Source organism: Equus asinus, chromosome 9 (genome assembly GCF_041296235.1).
Source record: "Equus asinus isolate D_3611 breed Donkey chromosome 9, EquAss-T2T_v2, whole genome shotgun sequence".
Taxonomy (NCBI): Eukaryota; Metazoa; Chordata; class Mammalia; order Perissodactyla; family Equidae; genus Equus; species Equus asinus.
In genome coordinates this window covers 5,957,707-5,977,449 of record NC_091798.1, presented here as the reverse complement: position 1 = coordinate 5,977,449, position 19,743 = coordinate 5,957,707, and the positions used below count along the sequence as shown (strand labels likewise).

General features: G+C 42.3%; 1 protein-coding gene and 1 long non-coding RNA gene across 24 annotated transcripts in view; one reads left to right on the top strand and one right to left on the bottom strand.

Annotated features, from left to right (window-relative positions):
• The window catches only part of LOC106843714 (zinc finger protein ZFP2), a 100,692-nt gene that overhangs the window by 41,324 nt on the left and 39,625 nt on the right, over positions 1-19,743 (top strand). Inside the window, exons 1-5 of one of the 23 annotated variants that reach the window (XM_070516933.1) lie at positions 6,800-6,849; positions 7,337-7,801; positions 7,968-8,100; positions 9,391-9,523; positions 19,464-19,595. The exons of 1 other annotated variant lie outside the window; for it this stretch is intronic. The gene's annotated coding sequence lies outside the window, so the exon portion shown is untranslated. 21 more of the 23 variants (XM_070516949.1, XM_070516950.1, XM_070516951.1 and 18 more) reach the window with 21 other exon arrangements.
• LOC123288925 (uncharacterized) lies at positions 1,979-6,591 on the bottom strand. The gene is made up of 2 exons (XR_006532546.2): positions 6,453-6,591; positions 1,979-2,317 (listed from the first exon to the last, which is right to left on the bottom strand). It is a non-coding gene; the product is annotated as an uncharacterized lncRNA (long non-coding RNA).

Here is a 19,743-nt window from a genome sequence, read left to right as displayed (position 1 = left end):
ACCTTATACATCCTAACTTATCAAAATCAGCTTCAGATTTATTCTAACTTAATCCCAGTGAGAAATAGAAACACTGCTCCTATATAACTCTATTCTCTTTTACCCCTTTTGTGCTGTTATTGTTATACATATTACATCTATAAATGTTATAAAACCAACAGTACATTGCTATAATTATCTTATGTAATGTTTTAACTTTTAAAGAAGCTTTGAAAAGAAAGGAGAACAAGTAAATATTTGTAGCTTTTTTAGATAAACCACATTATTGATCATTTCTGGTTCTCTTCACTGGTCCCTGTGGATTCCATTTAACATCTGGAATTATTAGCCCAATACAGCTTTGCTTCCACCCACCTTCTTTGTGCTGTTATTGACAAATACAGAACATTTCTAAATGTTAGGCCTAACAACAAATTATATGCATATTGTTTTATAGAATTACTTTTCAAATCAGTTAAGAGAAGGATAAGAAATATGCATATATACTATCTTTTATAATTACATAATTACCTTTTCCAGTGCTCTTTGTTTTTTCATGTGGATTCAAATTACCACCTGAAGAACTTCCTTTAATGTTTCTCGCAAGGTGGGTGTATTAGCAACAAACTCTTTGTTTTTGTTTATCTGGTGATGTCTTTGTTTCATCTTCATGTTTGAAAGATAGCTTTACTGAATGTATGATTCTTGGCTGACAGGTGTTTCCTCTGAGCTCTTTGAATGCGTCATCCCACTGCTCTCTAGCTCCCATTGTTTCTGATAAGAAGTCAGCTCGTGCTCTTATTAGGTTTCCTTTATAAGTGACCAGTTGTTTTTCTCTTGCCGTTTTCAAGATTATCTCCTTGTTTTTGGCTTTTAACATTTTTAATGTGATGTGTCTAATTATTGATCTCTTTGTGTTTATTCTACTTGGAGTTTGTTGAGTTTTCTGAATATGTAGGTCATTATTTTTCAGTAAATTTGGGATATTTTCAGTCATCATTTCCTCAAAATATTTTTCTCCTCTCTTCTCTCCTATCTTGCTGGTACTCCTATTATGCATATATTGGTGTGCTTAATGGTGACTCACATTTCTATGAGTCTATTTTTATTTCCCTTCATTCTTTCTTCTCTCTCTTTTTCAGATTATATACCTGGAGCCGGGTATGTAATCTGGATTACAACCCTTATGCCTATGATAGAATAATAAGAACCAGACTTGCCTATAGCATCTAACAAGTAAAAAGCCAGATGAAATACATGAATAGCAACAGAGGAGTGTTTGATACAGCACTGGAAGATGAGAGGTTGGCACAAAAAGACCAGGCAGGGTTCTGCTCTGCTGTACACAGGGTCACTAGGAGTCACAAACTACTCATTGGCACTAACAACAAATACATATATAAGCATATATATATCTCTCTCTCTCCACCAAAAGACAAGTACAAGAATATTCATAGCAGCATTCTCCTTAATATCCAAAAACTGGAACAACTCAAATGTTCAATAGTAGAATGGATAAATAAATTATGATGTATTCACATAGAGTAATGTGCTGCTACTCCCAACAGTATGAGTGAATATCAAGCTATAATGCTGAATGAAAGCCAGACAGAAGAGAATACATACTATAGTACTCTAGTTATTTAAAGTTTTAAAAATGTAAAAATAATCTAGTGTTAGAAGTCAAGATAATGGTTTCCTTTGGGAAGAAGGGACGGGGTATTTGTTGGGAGGGGCATGAGGGGGGCTTCTGGAGTGCTAATAGCATTCTGTTTCACTGGATGGTGGTTACAGAGTTGTGTTCATCTGTGATGACCCATTAAGCAGTAAATTATTCAAGGATAGTTTTTTTTTTAAAGGTAAAATCATTACTGTCGTATAGATATAAAATGAATAGATTTTATTGAATTACTTAATTGGTGAGGGAACAAGTAAAAAGTTACTGTTACCAAAAGTCTCATCTGTGAACTCAGTACCAATCCAAATAACAAGAACAGTCTTGAATGGAAAGGAAAGACTTTATTTTCTTTGCCAGGCAGAGGGAGCAAAGCAATGGCTAATGCCTTAAGAATTGCTAGTTCCCTGTTGAGAAACCAGGTAGGGGTTTTTATTTGGGGTTTTAGGTAGCAGAGGGGGGCCTGTAGCCTTGATTGCCGGTGATTTCCCACCAGTCTGCATTTGGCCTTGTGAGGCTATCTGCTGAGTGAGATAAGAGAATTCACAGATGGGTGTCCTTGGCTGTTTGTCTCTGTGGCAGATGGTGGACTCTGGTGCCAGGAAGCTCTGGGAAGCTTCAGTTTCTTGATATTCTCTAGTCATCAGTTTCTCTATAAAAGAACTTCAAAGACCTGTGATTAGCCACAACTTTAGTGGGAACCCAGCTTGAGGCCATATGGGCTTTAACAGCTTGTAACTCCTATTTGGTTGTAAAGCTCAGAGAGTGAGGTTAAAGAGACAGATAGTTACATATGAGAGTAACTGATGAAGCAGGGAATGGGGATGGATGGTTCTGGTTTTAACCCCATATGTGCTGGGTTCAAGGTAGGGGAATTGATATCAGGGCCCGTAGTAAGTGCCTGTAACATTACTACTGGTTCAAAATACATGAAATGAATTTACGAATAGATGCAGAACTGTTTTTTTGTGGGAGGTTGCTGGAGAGAAATCAGTTGTCCCTCCACCAAACAATTTATTTGCTTGTCTATAGATGAGAATAATTTGCATTATCAATTGTCTACTGGTATTTTAAACTCACCAAGTTTTAAAATAGCTCAGAGAATGAAAGATTCAAACCCTAGAGAATCAGACAACCTGGAAGGGTATGCTCTAGACATCTCATAGTTTTCCATTACAGATGCTTAATAATCTTTTTGGTCCATTTCACAGTCTTTCACAACACTTAAGATTTTTCAGTAAGTACATTATACTTCAACAAAAAAATTATTAAAAATAAAATTAAGTCCAGGAAAATAGGGCTCTATAATCCACATGTCAGCTTTCTCAGATATTTCCCAAGACATCTCTAAATTCCTGAGAATTCCCAACTGGCCAAGATTCTTTAAAGCTTCAACCTCCTGCCATGTGGCTGGCCTCTATTTTACTTCCCTCTTCCCATTCCCCTCTCCAGAACTATCTAGATTTCTACCAAGGTGGAAGAGGGGAAATTGCCCATAATGTTGATTGGGAAAGGAGATCTAAGGATCTGTCTCAAAGAGTTTCCACTATGTCTTCTTTACCCTTTTTATTCTAGCTCCACCCCCTACCTTCAGTCCCAATTCCAGAAGTATCTAGTATTGCAAATCCTGTACTTTTTGAGGTTTCTGAGATATAAAGTTGGATTCACACTCAGCTTTTCCCACAGCTCTCTGGGAATTTGGCATTTTTCAGGTTTGCCAAGAAAATAACATCCATCTACTTTCCAGGTACAAAATGTTGCTGTTGTGTCCTTTACCTGTATTTTCCTGATTTTGTAATCATGGGCCCATTTAGAGCCAGTTTGAACAGAACCCATCTCTCGTCAAGATAGTAATTAAGGATTGTCTTCCAGAAAAACTACAGTCACCTAGCCAGGGCATGTGCAAAAGAAATCGTGACCTGAAACGACCGTGGAACCAAAGATCCTCCTCCCCACGGAACCCAAGGACCAGGATGTGACCGGAACTTCAAAGTCCGACTCTTATTCAGAAATGAGGGGTCCCTCATTCAGGAAGATCCGGTGTTAAAATTCCTTCCCCACCTCATCAAAAATGTTTAGAGCCCCATCATAAATGTTTAGAACCCTGTCATAAATGTTTAAAACTTTACCATAAAGGCCTGAAGCCCACCAGTCAAAACCTGTCCCGCCAGCATTTCCACGTGCCATCCTGTTCTCCCTAACCTCTTAAATTTTGTCCCAAATCCTGAATCGGGGAGACAGATCTAAGGGCACATGTCCTCTGTTCTCCCTACAGATCGATCTTGCAGAATAAAAAGCTGATTTCTCCCACCAAAGGCTGGTGCTATAATTAATTGGCTTGTTTATGTGCATTGGGCAAAGAACCCCAATTTTGTGCAGAAATAATTTTGTGAGTTAACAAGTTTTCAAATAATCTCTTAAATTTGATTTTACTGGGTATTGGAAGGGAACAAAATGTGATGTTGTTAAAGAAAAGATTATCCTAACTGTTAAAGAAAAAATTGTTCATCACACTTGTTAAAGAACGGAAAGGCAGAATTTATTCAAGGGGGGCCATCGTGATAGGTATAGGGACTTACGGCGGGGTCTTGCAGTGGGGAAGAGAGATTGGGCTCAGCTCTGAGTATAGCACGGGCAAGTGCGAATTTATACCCAAGGAGCAAGTTGGGGGTCAGAGGATGGAAAGTTATTAAGAGGCAACATCAGGGGTGAGAGGGGATTCTGGCTAAACTGACCTAACAGGATTCTTGCTGAAAGCGGGCCAGATGACCAGATGTCACCCGGGGGTGGTGAAGGGTGAGGAACCTGGTCAGATATGGAGAGCAATCAGATGTGGAGGATGGAGGATTCTGGCTAAACTGGCTTAGCAGGATTTTTGTTAAAATTAAATGATGCAGAAATGAACATGGGGATCCACGCGTAGTTGAAAAAGAGCTCAGAGGGGTCTCATTAGAGTTTGGTCAAGGAGAGAATCTGTCAGTGTGACCAGCCCAACCTCTAAATATTCCCTTTCGATAAATTTAGATAAATTTTTTAAAAAGTACTCTATTCTTTTTAAAAATGTCGAGTTGCGTTGCTGTCAAATAACGTGGTCCATCCGGTACAATTCCTCAGGAAGTGTTGAGACTACTTTACAGCCTAGCATGAGGTCACTTTTTAAATATAAATATGTGATTTCATTAATTAGTGAAAAATGTGTTTTTATTAATTTTGGAATGCAGTATTCTATATGTCTGTTCATTAAATCAAATGTTAATTTTGCTCTTCAAATATTCTGTGTCTTGAGTGCTTTTGGAGGGGGTGGCTTTTCTAGCCATTACTAAGAAAGATAGGGTATTAATAACTCTCTGTGGTGGTGGATTTGTCAAATCTCTTCATAGTTCTGTCAATTTTTGCTTTATGTATTTTGAAGCTACATTTTTAAATAATGTGAAGCTAAATTATTAAAAGTTTATGAATATTTTCTTCTTTTGGTGAATTAACCCTTTTGTTGGTATGTGATTGCCTTCTCTACCTCTGGCAATATTTTTTGACTTAATATATATTTTGTTTCATCTAAATGTAGCTACATTAACTTTCTATGGTTAATATCTGCCAGCTATATCTCTTCCCAACTTTCTACTTTTAAGGTTTGTGTATCCTTATGTTTCAGCAGATAGCTAGATTTTTAAAAATCTGATAGCATTTTTCTTTTAATTGGAAAGTTCAATCCATGTGCATTTCTAGTGATTATTGATAGACTTGAATTTATCGCTAACATCTTTTTCTGAACTTTTTATTTGTCTATACTTTTCTGTTTCTGGGTCATTGGGGTTTTTGTTTGTCCTTCTTCCTATCCCCATCCCAAACTCTCTGCTTGTTTGGAAATTGCATGGTCTATGTTGTGAGTTTTATCAAGGACCATTTCTCTGCCAGAACAACTATGATGAACATGTTCATGTAGTTTCTAATTTTAGAATGCCCTTGTAGTCCTGGAGAAACTGTTTAGTTCAAGGTATTTGTCTTAGTGTAGTGATAGATTGTTACTGTGTTTGTTTGGTGTTGTTAGGGTTAGCTTAGCTTGATTAAATAAATTGTGAAGATTTTCATATTTTTCAATATTTTGAAATAGTTCAGACAGCTGTCAAAGAGAGACAGAGCTGGACACTAGTTAAAGGTAGTAAAGACAGATTTTATTCAGTATTATTGCAATAGGGAAGAGAGGCTGCAGTAAAACTGAACTCAACTCCCAACACAGCAAAGATAGCTGGGGATTTACAGCCGACAAGCAGAGTAAGGGGGTCGGTCAGTGGATGGAAAATTACCAAGACTGCAGGGTTAGGGAGATTCTTGCTAAAGGCAGGCCAAGCTCTTCTGCATGGAGAGTAGGGGATGAGGGGTTTGATCAAATACCAAGCATGGTGGATCCTACCTAAACTGACTTAGGATTCTTGCTAAAACTGGGCTCCACAGGCCAAGGACAGGGCCCAAGTACTTAGCCTAGTAGAAAAGAGGAACCTGTCTAAAGTTTGGTCAAGGAGTGAGTCTTTGTCACAGCAATAGAAAGAGGCAGAGGAAACTAGCAGTTATTATTAGAAAACCAAATATTACAGTCTAAGCTACCATACTGATCTGCCCTAAATGTCATGTGTTCTCCAAGTCCCACAGTGGCAGATCCAGCTGAAACCAACCGAACTCTGGCCACATGTTTAACTGGAGATTTTGTCGGCATCCCACACAGTGATAATTCTGAAGCACTTAGAGCAGCACGTGACACTGAGCTGGAGGAGCGGGCACAGGCCTGTCATGGAGCGCTCACCATGTATCCGGTGTGTCGCTACCTCCTCTGCTCCTTCTGACAACTTCGCAAGGGACTCCTCCGGCCTTCCTTTATTTCAGAGGAGCACGGCGAGGCTTCGCCAAGGCTGTCTGCCCCTTCTCTCCTCTCCCGGTGGGCATCGACAGACTCACGAAGGGCTGGGTAAGGGTCGCCGGAAGAAGGTCGCCGCGCAGTCCGCTTCTCGCTCGGCAAGCCATTAGCCCAGGGACGCCGAGCTGCTGTCCCGGGAGCCTGCGCCTCCGGACTCGCGCCTGCGCACTCCGACCCCACGCCTCGCCCCCGCAGCCTTGTGGGAAATGTAGTCCAGCGCCCCGCGTGGAGGCGCCGGGCGGGGCCGCGTCGGTCCGCTGGCGGCTCCCGCTCCTGCCTGGAGAGGGTGAGTGTCGGCCCCGAGGCGGGACGCGCGGGGCTTGGCGGACGCCGGGCGAGCGCCGGGCGAGGCCCTGAGGGGCGGAGCCGGCGGCGGGTGGGCTGGGGACCGCGTCCTCTCCGCGCCGCGCAGCCTCGGGCCGCCGAGCCCAGGGGCGCCTCTTCCGCAGGAGCTGGGCCGGGGACAACAGCGAGAGCTGAGGGTCGCCCCGACGCCGTCCCTCTGCCGCCTGCCGGGGCCGGCGGGGCGGGGACCTGGCGGGCGGTCCGGGAGTCCTCGGGCCCGGCTCCTCCCCGCGGGCTCTCCCCGGACCCGCCTGGAAAGTCTCGGGCGTGCGGGCCGGGCGCGGGGTCTCGCGGCGCGGCGCCGGCCCTGTGCGCCCGCGGCTCCCTCGACCCCTCCCCGTGGGAGTGGGCCAGCCCGGCAAACTTCTGCTCCGGGGAACCCTTTGCTTTTCTTTCAAGCAGTTTTTTTCTCTTAAAACAAAAACCAGGGTCCGCCCGGTGACTTAGCGGTAGGGTCCGCGCGCCCCCTGGGCGGCCGGCGCTCGCGGGTTCAGGGCCGGCGCAGCCCGACCCGGCCCGCTGTGCAGCCGCGCGGTGGCGGCGTCGCGCGCGATGGAGAAGGACCGGCTCCCGAGGGCGATGGAGGAGGAGCGGCTCCCGCGGGCGATGGAGGAGGACCGGCTCCCGCGGGCGATGGAGGAGGAGGGCTCCCATGGGCGATGGAGGAGGACCGGCTCCCGCGGGCGCTGGAGGAGGACGGCTCCCGGGGGGGATGGAGAAGGAGGGCTCCCGCGCGCGGCCGGCTGACCTCGAAGAGAGCCGACTGGAAATTCGGAGGTGCGGGGAGGAAGGAGTCGTTTGAACCTGTCAAAGTCCACACGTCGGCGAGGATGTGTGTAAATGTAGAACAAAGATGTGGATGCTGCAGTTCTTGTCTCCATTTACTTTTTAAAGTGAGCTGTGTAATACGTTCGGTAGGGTTTAAAGTGCGCAAATCTTAAGGTCCATGCTTTTTAATAAACATTTTTACCTGTGTAACTACCACAGGAACACCTACTTATGACAATTTTTTTTTAAGGTTTTTTTTGTCCCCCCCCCAACATAGTTGTGTATTTTTAGTTGTGAGTCCTTCTAGTTGTGGCATGCCGGAGGCCGCCCCCAGCGTGGCTTGATGAGAGGTGCCATATCCTCGCCCAGGATCCGAACGGGCAGCGGAGTGCACAAACTTAACCAGTCCCGCACCGGCCGGCCGGTATGCCAATTTTTAAAAGCAGCTAAGTCATCATTTTTAGTGAGTGTGAGGAAAAGTATGGCTGTGCCATGTTTAATCGTCTCTTTAGGACTTTGTGTTCTTTCTAAGTTTTTTTTCAATATTATAAACAATGCAGGCCGTTTGCTACATGTGACTTTACCTTATTGTCTCTTTCCGTAAGTCCTTCAAGTGGAATTTCTGGATCAAGGTGCTCTGAGGCTTGAAACTCTTATTCTCCCGGCAAGAGGAGTAGTGTACAAACACTTGCAACGTCAGTGTGCCTGACTCACCCACACCACCTGTGTGTGGTGGTCTCTAACTTTTGAGAGGTGCAAATGATAGGGTGGTTTAAATTTGCATTTTGAACACTCATGAATATTTTTATATAACTTGTGTTTTGTTTTAAAGTTTTGTAGCTGATACACAAGTATATGTTTCCTTACTACTCAGAAATGTTACATTTTCATGTGGTCAGACAGGAAGACCATCCCTTCGTGTTTGGGTCTCTGACATAATTGTTAGGGAGGCCTGTTCCACATGATCACAAAAATGTTCATCTGTATTTCCTTCTAGTCTTTTCGTTTTATTTTATGTGCAAATTTTTATTTGCAAATGGTAAGCCCTTGTTCCAGGTTATTGACTATTCATCTTTTCTTCACTGATATGCAATGTCGCTTTTTCATATCCTGAATTCTTATATATAAATTATTTTCTGAACCATTTGTGTTGGTAGGATTTGAATTTTTTCCACTGACCCTTTTGCTTGTTGGACTGTAACATCCTTGAGGGCAGAGAGTTTCTCTGTTTTGTTTACAGCTGTATTCACCCCACCCCTAGGAAAGGCCCCTGGTACACAGGAGGTGGTCAACAATGTATCTGGTGAATGAGTGATTCTGTCTATTTAGTAACATTCCGTTCTAATTATTGTAGCTTTATAATCTCCAGTGGACAAGTTCTGGCTCATCATTATACCCTTTCAAAAATTTCCTGGCTGTTGGTATACAACACAATTAACTTCTTCAAAAATCATTTTTTCCATAATTAACTTTAAAATATTACTAGCTAAGTATAACTTGGTTGGGAGTGTGTGAAGTTTATAAACTGATTTCAAAGAAGTAACAACTTAGAATATTGTGACGTCCTATCCAGGAATATGTATGTCTCTCTCTGTTCATCTTTCTTAACATATCTAAATAAGCTTAATAAATAGAAATTATAGTTTTCTTTATGTAGATGCTGTACACTTTTTATATGGTTTATTTATGGGTATTTTATTTTTTATTGTTGCAGGAGCCTCATTTCTCATGGGTTCCTTCTTTCCTGCAGCTCTGCCTCTTCTGGATACTGCCCGTCCCCCAGGAAGGATCCCACTAGAAGGAAGGAGAAGGCAGTGGCTGCTGGACCTCTGCCCTCAGGAGCTCAGGTGAGCTCCTCCTTCTCTCTCAAACCGCTCCCTTACTCATATACTATATGTGGGCTTCACTGCAGATGACCGGGCTATTGAGATCTCAGAATGTTGGATATTTTCCACAAAGCCCCCCTCAGTGTCCCTCAGCTCTGTTCTCAGCTGCCACTTTGTCATTCAGCTGGATATCTGGCCTGCTGAGCTCTTGGTGTGTGCAAGGGTCAAAAAAGGAACAAAAATCATATGAGAGATGTTCCTGTTGCTTATAGGGCTTACAGACTCTCAGGGAACTTAAATGAGGTCACATCTGGACAGGACACAGTCACAATGATTGCACATGAATGTGATAGTAAGAACAAGTGTGGTTAGGTCCCCAGATTGTCAGTGTTCCAAGACCTGGAGAGGGAAGATCAGTGTGGCAACCAGAAGTAGGGTTGGGTAGGGATAACTGGAGGGGATTTGCTGTCATGGAGTCAGTGTCCCAAAGTTCAACCTGCCTCTGGCATTTAATAGCTGCATTGTCTTGGGCAAGTGACTTGACTTCCCTGAAGGATTATTTCCTCGTGGTGATGAGACAAATAATAGCCTTGACTGAGGGCTTGCCCCATAACTGACACTGGTGAGAATCTCACACGGCTTATTTCACTTATCATACCTACTGCCCAGTAGGTAAATAGCGCCTAGCAAGGTCCCTGGAATGTTGAAGGTATTTGGTAAGTGGAAGGCATTCTTATTCCAGCCAAGAGCCAGGTATTTTAGAGTTTTAGAGGTGGAACGAATGTAGCAGTGACAGGTAGTGAGAGGAAGTCAGATACAAAGTTCGAGGTCAAGTGCCAGGAAGGGGTGTTTGTGTGTTGGGTAGGGTGGTAGGTGTGGCAGCGGAGAGGAGGCTGAGGAACTTGCATAAGGGAGTTGGCGTGATAGAAGCTTTTCTAGAAAGAAGCAGTGTCCATCATGAGGACATCTAGCTAGAGGAGATCATGGAGAGAAAACAGTGAGTGAGGAGCCTGGGGTGTCTTTGCCCTGAGAGATTGCCTGAAAATGGAACCTGCTAGTTTTCACTGGAACCTGGAGGTGTTGCCTCTCTGGAAAAGGAAAGAACCTCAGGGAGACTTGGCCCTGGAGAAAGGTTCTGTTTTGTTTTTAAGGTCAGTCTTACTTAACTTTATCTGCAATACTGAAGGACTTGTGGTGTTTTCTCTATTCATAAGATCACATATTAGGGTCTCTTCAAATCATCTCTTGCTTATTCATCCAAGGAACCAGTTTAAAGAAGTCTTCACAAAGACAAGTAGTAACTGTTGTGATTTCTATTTGTACTACTTTCTCCCCTCAGTATTATCAAGCTCAGTTATAAAAGGCAACATAACTCACAAAAATAGGTATTAGAGAGAGGGAGTTTTTTTAATCTATGTTAATATGTGTTGTTCCTCTCATTTATTTTACTCCTATGTATTATTCCATAATGAAAACAAATCGTGTTTTTATTTACCTCTTCCACCACAGAGGGACAGGATGTTTTCTTTCTTCATCGCTATAAACAGTGTTGCAGGAACAGCTTTGCCAGTGTCTCCTTATATGCCTGTGTGAGTGTTTCTCTAGAGCAGCGGTTCTCAAAGTGTCGGCCCCTGGGAACCTGGGAGCTGTCAGGAATACAAATTCTTCAGTCCCACCCCAGACCTTGTGACTCAGAAACTCTGGGGGTGCGGCCCAGCAATGTGATTTTTTTAAACTTGAAATATAATTGACATAGAACATTATATTAGTTTCAAGTATACACACAATGATTCAATATTTGTGTATATTGCAAAATGGTCACTACAAGTCTAGTTAACATCCCTCACCACACATAGCTACAATTTTTTTTTTTTCTTGTGCTAAGAATTTTTATAGAAGAGGGAGTTTCTGAAAGAGGGAAAGGTTTAAAGGGGGAGCATTCAGAAGATTTCGGTTCATGAAGGTTGTGGTTTGGTTGTCATTTTATTTTATTTAGTTAAAATGTTAACTAAGTTTTGGGTTTTTTTAAAGATTTTATTTTTTTATTTTTCCTTCTTCTTCCTAAAGCCCCCTCAGTACTTAGTTGTATATTCTAGTTGTGGGTCCTTCTAGTTGTGGCATGTGGGACGCCACCTCAACATGGCTTGATGAGTGGTGCCATGTCTGCACCCAGGATCCGAACCGGAGAAACCCTGGGCCACGGAAGTGGAGCGCACAAATTTAACCACTTGGCCACAGGGCCAGTCCCATTAACTAAGTTTTTAAATTAGCTTTCTTTTCAGGTATAACTTAGGTGAAATAACCCATTGTAAGTGTATAATTCGTTGAGTTCTGACAACTTTATGCACCAACATAATCACCACCTCGATCAAGCTGTGGAACATTTCCATCACCCTAAAAAGTGTCCTCACCCACTTCCAGTCCACACCCCCATCCCAGGCAACTACTGGTTTGATTTCTATCATTATGGATTAGTCTTGCCCTTCCTAGAGCTTCATGTAAATGAAATTATGCAGTATATATTCTTTTGTGCCTGGCTTCTTTTGTTCAACCTAAGATTTTTCAGATCTGTCCATGATACTGTATATAGCAGAAGTTTGTTCCTTTTTATGGCCAAGTAGTATTCCATTGAATATTCCACATTTTGTTCATCCATTCACTTGTGATAGACATTTCGGTTGTTTCCTGGTTTTGGCTATTATGAATAAAGCTATAAACATTCATATCTAAGTTTCTGTGTGGACATATGCTTTCATTTCCCTTCAGTAAATATCTAGGGGTGGAATTGCTGGTCAATAGTATGTTCAACTTCATAAGAAACAGCAAAATGGCTTTCCAAAGTTATGTCCCGTTTTACATTCCCACCAGGAGTGTTTGAGCATTCCAGTGGCTCTATCTCCTCTTCCATGCTTGGTGTATAGTTTGCTAGGCTTCTGTAACAAAGTACACAAACTGGGTGACTTCGAACAACAGAAAGTTACTGTCTCACAGTTTTGGAGGCTAGAAGTCTAAAACTAAGGTATTTGCAGGGCTGTGCTCCCTCTGAAACCTGGAAGTGGGGAGTCCTTCCTCACCTCTTCCCAGCGTCTGGCAGTTTGCCAGCAGTCTTTGGCACCCCTTGGCTTATAGCTGCATAACTGCCATCTTGGCCCTCATTGTCACATGGTGATCTTCCTGTGTGTCTGTGTCTTCAAATGGCTGTCTTCCTATAAGGACACCCGTCATATTGGATTAGGGGTCCCCCTTACTGTAATATGACCTCATCTCAACTAATTACATCTACAGGGACCCCGTTTCCAAATAAGGTCACATTCTGAGGTACTGGAAGTTTGGACTTCAACAGATCTTTTTTGGGGGACACAATTCAATCCATAACACTTAGTATATGAGTGTTTTTAATTTAGCTATTCCCATGGGTGGGAAATGATATTTCATTGTGGTTTTTAAACAAATATTTTTATTATGAAATGATTTCAAACTTAAAAAAATTGTTGAAAAAATAATACCAAAAATTCCTATATAGGCTTCACCTGGATTGCCATGCTTGCTTTCATTCTTTCTCCTCCCATATATATATATATGTATGTGTGTGTTTATATATACATATATGCATATATATGCACATTTAATTTTTTCTGAACCACTTAAGTTATAGAAAGTGCCCCATTAACTCTCTAAGTACTTCAGTATGTGTTCCTAAAAGCAAGGCCCTTATCTTACATAACCAAAATACAGTTATCAAAATAGAGAAAATTATGTTGATACAATACTATTAGCTGCTCTACAAACCTTACTCGTATTTTGCCAGCTGTCCCACAAACGTCTTTTATCTGGTCCAGGATCTAATCCAGATCACACCTGGCATTTAGCTGCCACACGTCTTTAGTCTCCCTTAATCTGGAACAGTTCGTCAGTCTTTGTCTTTGATGCCCTTGACCCTTTTGAAGAGGACAGGCTAACTGTTCTATAGACTGTTCCTCACTTTGGGTTTGTTTGATGTTTGCTGATGATTTGATTGAAATTCTGATTACTTACTTAAAATTCAAATGGTTAATGTATTCACATGGTTCAAAATTTAAAAAGTATAAATAAGCATGCACTTAAAAAATAAAGTCCCCTTGCTACCCTTGTCTCCCAGCCACCCAGGCATCTCTCCCCACAGGAAAGCCATGACATAGTTTCTTATGCAGCTCTCCAGAGATGACTGTGAGAGCATTTGTCCCAAGTTTTTATCCAATTGGTAACAGATAATATTTGCTCAGAATTTTGCACCTTGTGTTTTATCTTTTTCATCTTACAGTATGTCTCTGAGGCGTCTCTGCGTCAGTACATAAGGACTTCTTCCTTCCGCTGCGTGGGGCACCGCAGTGTATGTACCCAGTCTCCAGCGGTGGACGTTAGCCCACATTCGTGAGACCCACTGGCTACACGCACTTCTTCACTTTAGCTGGTGCTTCTCTGAATTACTGATCGGTTGGAGCTGGACAGCAGACAATGGCAAATGAGTGGCTAAAATTCTGAGAAAGAAAACAGTTGTCAAGTGATGACAGTCAGTGACTGATTTGGGATCTGTCAGCGCAGCACTTGAGCCATTTTCCTTGTTCATTTGTCCTCATATTTTCATCTTTATGGCCAGTGCTGTGACTATGAACTGCCCAAGTATGACTTTTATTTATTTTTAAACATTATCCTCTTTTTCTGAATATAAACATTAGGCATATAGTTATAAAATTTTTTTTAAAGGCTAGAAGATATAATTGCATATCTCAACCTCAAAAATAACTTGGATGTGCATTCTTCCTGGCTTTTTAAATACCTGTTTACATCCTTTGCCCATTTTTATGTTTGGTTGTTTATATATAAAGAAGCCTTTTATATAATGTGGATACTAATCTTTTACCATAAGTTACCAATATTGTCCTCTGTCATTTTTCTTTTAATTTTGTTATAACATCTTTTGCTACAAATAAGTTTTGAAGTTTTATGCAGTTAAATTTCCTTTTCCTTTGTTTGGCTTTCTAGTCATGCTTTGAAAGCCTTTCTGTACCCCAAGATTATATAAACATTTTTCTATGTTTTCTGTTAGTTTTGTCATTTTAAATTTCCATCCTTTAGCTATCTGGAATTTCTTGTCTGTGATATGAGGTTGGAATCTAACTTCATGTAACATGGTGGTGAGCATTTCACCAACCACCTGTTCATTAAGGAGATACGTAGCCTCCTGTCTGCCCTGTGTGAGCGGTGTTCTGGATCCTGGGAAGATAGCAGTGAATGAGACAGGCAGCGTCTGGGTCTCCTAGATCTTCATTTCTAGAAAGGCGAGACAGACAATAAAGAGGAAGTGTTCCTAAGGACAGTGTTAAGTGCTGTGGTGGCCTTGCAGCAGGGTGGTGTGGTTGAGTGTGACTAGGAGTCTGTTTTAGCTCGGCAGAGCAGGAGTGGCACCTCTGAGGAGACGGCATTCAACCTGATGGAATCTATTGAATAATTGGCTTAGTCTCCATAGATTTGCAATGCTACCTTTAAAAGATACTAGGAGCCAGCCCAGTGGCACAGTGGTTAAGTGTGCACGTTCCGCTTCAGCGGCCTGGGGTTCGCTGGTCTGGTCCTGTGTGTGGACCTATGCACTGCTTGTCAAGCCATGCTGTGGAGGTGTCCCACATATAAAGTAGAGGAAGATGGGCATGGATGTTAGCTCAGGGCTAATCTTCCTCAAAAAAACAAAACAAAACCAAAAAAAGATACTAAATTTCCATATGTATACATAAGTTTGTTTTTCTAAATTCTGTTCTATTGCTCTATTTCTCTTGTAGTACCACATTTTTATTTGTTGTTTCAGAATTTGTTATTTCGTAAAGCAAATCCCCCCAGTTTTTCTTTTCAAAATTTTGGTTACTATTCTTATACATTATCTTTCTAGTTGGATTTTATTAACTATTATCACGTTCCAACAATTACAGTAAAAAAGAAGAAATATACAATTCTGATTTGAATGCCATTAATCTTTATGTCAGTTTGAGGAAGACTACCATCCTTACAATATTTATTCTTCCTAGTAAGTAACAAATTATTCATTTTATTCAAATCTTTAATTATGACTTCTGTTAACTTTTTACAGACTGATCATGAGGATCTTGCATTTTCCTATTAAGTGCATTCTGAGGTGTTTCATTTTTTGTTGCCACTGTGATTGAACTATAACCATGATTGTGATTTTGTAAAAAAAAAAAAAACTGATTACTGAGAATTATATCTGAAGACATTTTGCTGCTGTGGTGCCTAAAATTTCATCACTGTCATATCTTCTTTATAAATTATGCTTTCATCATTTAAAATACCCCTATCTATTCCATTTGATACTCAACTTTTTTAAAGAAACAATATGGAAAAGCATGTGTTTTTAGGTTTAAGAAAACCTCTGCATGAATGCAAGAAGACCCCCGAAGCTGTTTATTTTAAACATCGTGAGTTAGCCTGTGCTTAACGTAGTGCTGGGGAGAAAAAGACCCAGACTAAGTGGAAAGGAGAAAGGGAGAAAACTCTTAAGGGACTAACAACGAATACAGTTTCTGAGCGATATCGTTAAGTTTCACTACAGCCTTTTAAAATGTCTTTCTGCTCTTAGTCAGTCAGCTCCGCGGGCGTACGCGCAGCCTGTGCGGGGTCCACAGTGCGGGTCGCGATGGTGACGAGCTCTGGGGCACATTCAGGGCTTTCTCTGCCTACGGTGATGAGAGTCTAGGGGGTGGGGAAGACCAGTGGATAGCAAATGGCAGTCTGAATTTGGGCTTTTAATTTTGCCTGATATGTTCAGCTAACAAGGCAATTTACTGAAAACAAATGGATTCATTTTTGGAAAGGGAATCTCATTATTTCTGATTTTTTATTTTCTTTCACAAAGCAGGGGCTTATGTTTGTTTCCTTCTATTCTACATGCATTCTACCGTGTCTGATGCTGGTTTGTTTCTACCCCACTGTCTTTTTATTTGCATGTGCTGTGTCTTGTCTCTGCCTTTTTTGGGGTAACTTTCTGGTTTGTGTTTTAGGTATATCTCTTTATGTACCATATAACTGGATTTTAAACCAATTTTAGAGTTTTTATCTTTTAATAGAGAAAGTCAATCCATTTATGTTTGTTGTTATACATGTATCAGGTCTTTTTCTGGTTATTTAATGTTTTATGGTTATTTTGCTGTCTTGTTTCCTTTCTTCTCCTTTGTTTACATTTGTTGAACTGATGATTTGTCTTGGTTCCTTTTTTCCTTTCATAAAATGGAAATTCTGCAATGTATTTATATCCTACTAGTAGCTACCTTTACTGTTCCTGACAATATTTGTCAGTGAATTTTAATACTTTTTGTCATTTTGACATATTGATTAAATAAATATTAGGAAAAAATAATGAGGTAGAAAGAAAGATAATGAACTCTGTGCTTGAGTGTTGACACTTTTTCTCAGTCTGTAGCCAGTAGGATGTAAAACACACAAATTTGTTGGAAATTGTTTTGTTCTATTTCATCTCTTCAGTCCTTCTTTCTCCACTAATTTTCTCGCTTTTGCTTATTTACATATTAAAATGCTCTCTGTCCTTAAATGAAAACCTTTTCCATCACTTTATTTCCATTACCCATTTCGTTCTTCTTTCCATACAGTCTTAGCTCTCATCTTTCCATGAAAAGTTTAAAGTAATTTCATCTGATTCCTTATCTTCCATTATTCTTTTGTCCACTGTAAGCTGACTTCTGCCCCCAGCACTCTGCTGAAATTAGCTAATTTTCAATCATTCTGTTTGACCCACTCTATCTTCAATGACTACTCCCCCCTTGAAACTCTCTGCTGACTTCAATCCTGAGCCTCCTTCCATCTCCCTTATTGTCCTTTTCTGACTCTCCTGCTTGCTGGGGATTCCAGGGTTCTTTCCCTGGCCGTCTCACAACAGTGGGAGTTGGATGGTCTTGGTTTCAAGTCCCAGCTGTGTGATCTTAGATAAGTTATTTAACCTTTTTTTTGAGGATCCCCAGATTCCTCATCTATAAAATGATTTTATTTAGTGCTCTCAATCTAGCAGGTTGTTGTATGGATTAAATGAGGTGAGGCATGTGAATCTCCTTTTAGTGAAAACTCAGTACAAATTTGAGTTATCATTCGTGGTGACCACCACTTAGTTATGCGTGCCCTCCTTGTATTAGTCAGGGTTCTCCAGAGAGACAGAACCAATAGGATATATGTAGCTATAGAGGAAGAGATTTATTATGAGGGATTGGCTCACCCAGTTGTGGAGGTTGAAGGGTCCTCGCCATCTGCCATCTGCCATCTGCAGTCTAGAGGCCCAGGAGAGTCAGTGCTGTGGTTCCAGTCCAAACCCACAGGCCTGAGAACCAGGGGTGCCAGTGGTGTGAGTCCCGGTCAGAGTCGGAAGCCGTGAGAACCAGGGGCGCCAGTGGTGTGAGTACCGGTCAGAGTCAGAAGCCTTGAGAACCAGGGGTGCCAGTGGTGTGAGTCCCGGTCAGAGTCGGAAGGCCTGAGAACCAGGAGAGACCGTGGTATGAGTCCCGGTCAGAGTCGGAAGGCCTGAGAACCAGGAGAGCCAGTGGTGTGAGTCCCGGTCAGAGTCGGAAGGCCTGAGAACCAGGAGAGCCAGTGGTGTGAGTCCCGGTCAGAGTCGGAAGGCCTGAGAACCAGGAGCGCTGATGTCTAAGGGCAGGAGAAGAGGGCTCAGCTCAAGAAGAGAGAGCAAATCCACCCATCCTCGGGCTTTTTGTTGTATTTGGGCCCTCAACAGAATGGATGGTCCCTCCCACCATGGCGAGGGCTGATCTTTACTCAGTCTACTGATTCAAATGGGAACACCCTCACAGAAACACTCAGAAATAATGCCTTACAGCATCTGGGCATCCCTTAGCCCAATCCAGTTGATGGATAAAATTAACCATCACACTTGTTAAACATATTGAATGCTTATGGTGTTTTATTTCCTACTCTAAGGGCTAGAGAACAAGGCTGAAATGGGCTTATAAATTTGAAATGCCATTTTCAAGTCAAGCTGAGTGTTTTATTGGTCCTCACGTAGACCAGCCACATTCTGGACGTATCTTGTTGCACATGCTTTCCCCTTATTAACTGGGATTCCCACCTGTATTGTAAGGCTGGAAATTCCATGTGCTGCCTTGACATCTTTGAGCCTCACGGGCTCCAGAGACCTAGCTATGAGTTCTCCTGCTCCCTCCAGGTGAGTCCCCACCAGCAGGAAAGGCTCCCCACCCAGCTAGCTTCCCCCATCAGCCCAACCAGGTGCACCCCTCCCAGCCCTCAACCTAACAGGTTTCATCTCCTTACCAGCCCACAAAATTGTCCAAAGAAACCAATCTCGTCTTCCCAGGGTGGTCACCTGACCCTCTTGTCAGCACAAAGCCGGCCTCCTAGCCCCTGCTGGGTCACACTGTCCCTGAGTGCAGCGCCCAGGAGCCCTGCATGGTGTGCAGTGTCCTCCTCCCCCAGGCTCCCTGTGTATGTGACAATAAACTGCTGTCAGTCTCATCTGTCTGGGGCCTGGTGCCATGTGTTCAGTTATCTTGTACTATTCAGGGTGGGGGGCCCCTCCCTCACCAGTGGGGTGACTAGCGGGGGATCAGAACACCACACTCTCTTCCCCAGCGGTCCTCCGGGGCAGCCCTCGGCACCTTTGCCTGTCACTCCCTTATCCTCCTCCTCCTATCCTTGAATGCCAAAGCACTTTCTGCAGTGTTATATTCATCACTGACTATTTCATGGTAATGTGTATTTTTGTTATATTTGTTATATATATTGTTATGGTGTCTATTTTTAATGTTTTGTTTCTTTTGGAGGTTACACATTTTTCTCACACAGATCTCTGTATCCTGTTTCTTCTAATGCTGCTTGTTTTTTCACTGCCCTCAGAGGGTTTTATTGGCACAGTCCTTCGTTGAGCAGGAATTTATAGTTTCAGGAGTCAGTGATGTTCCAAGATGCGTCTGTGTGTTTCACCTGGGAGCAGTGGATTCCTCTCGACCCTGCTCAGAGGAGCCTGTGTGGGAAGTGACGCTGGAGAGCTCCAGGGACCTGGCTTTGCTGGGTAAGGACTTCTTGTAACTCAAAACCTACCTGCTGATATGTTTTCCCCCTGCTGACATCTTGTACAAGCTCTGAAATGCTTGCCTTTAGACTCGAAATCCCTGATCTTTCAGGGCACTGTTTTAGGGTCTTGGCTTGGTGTCCTCTCT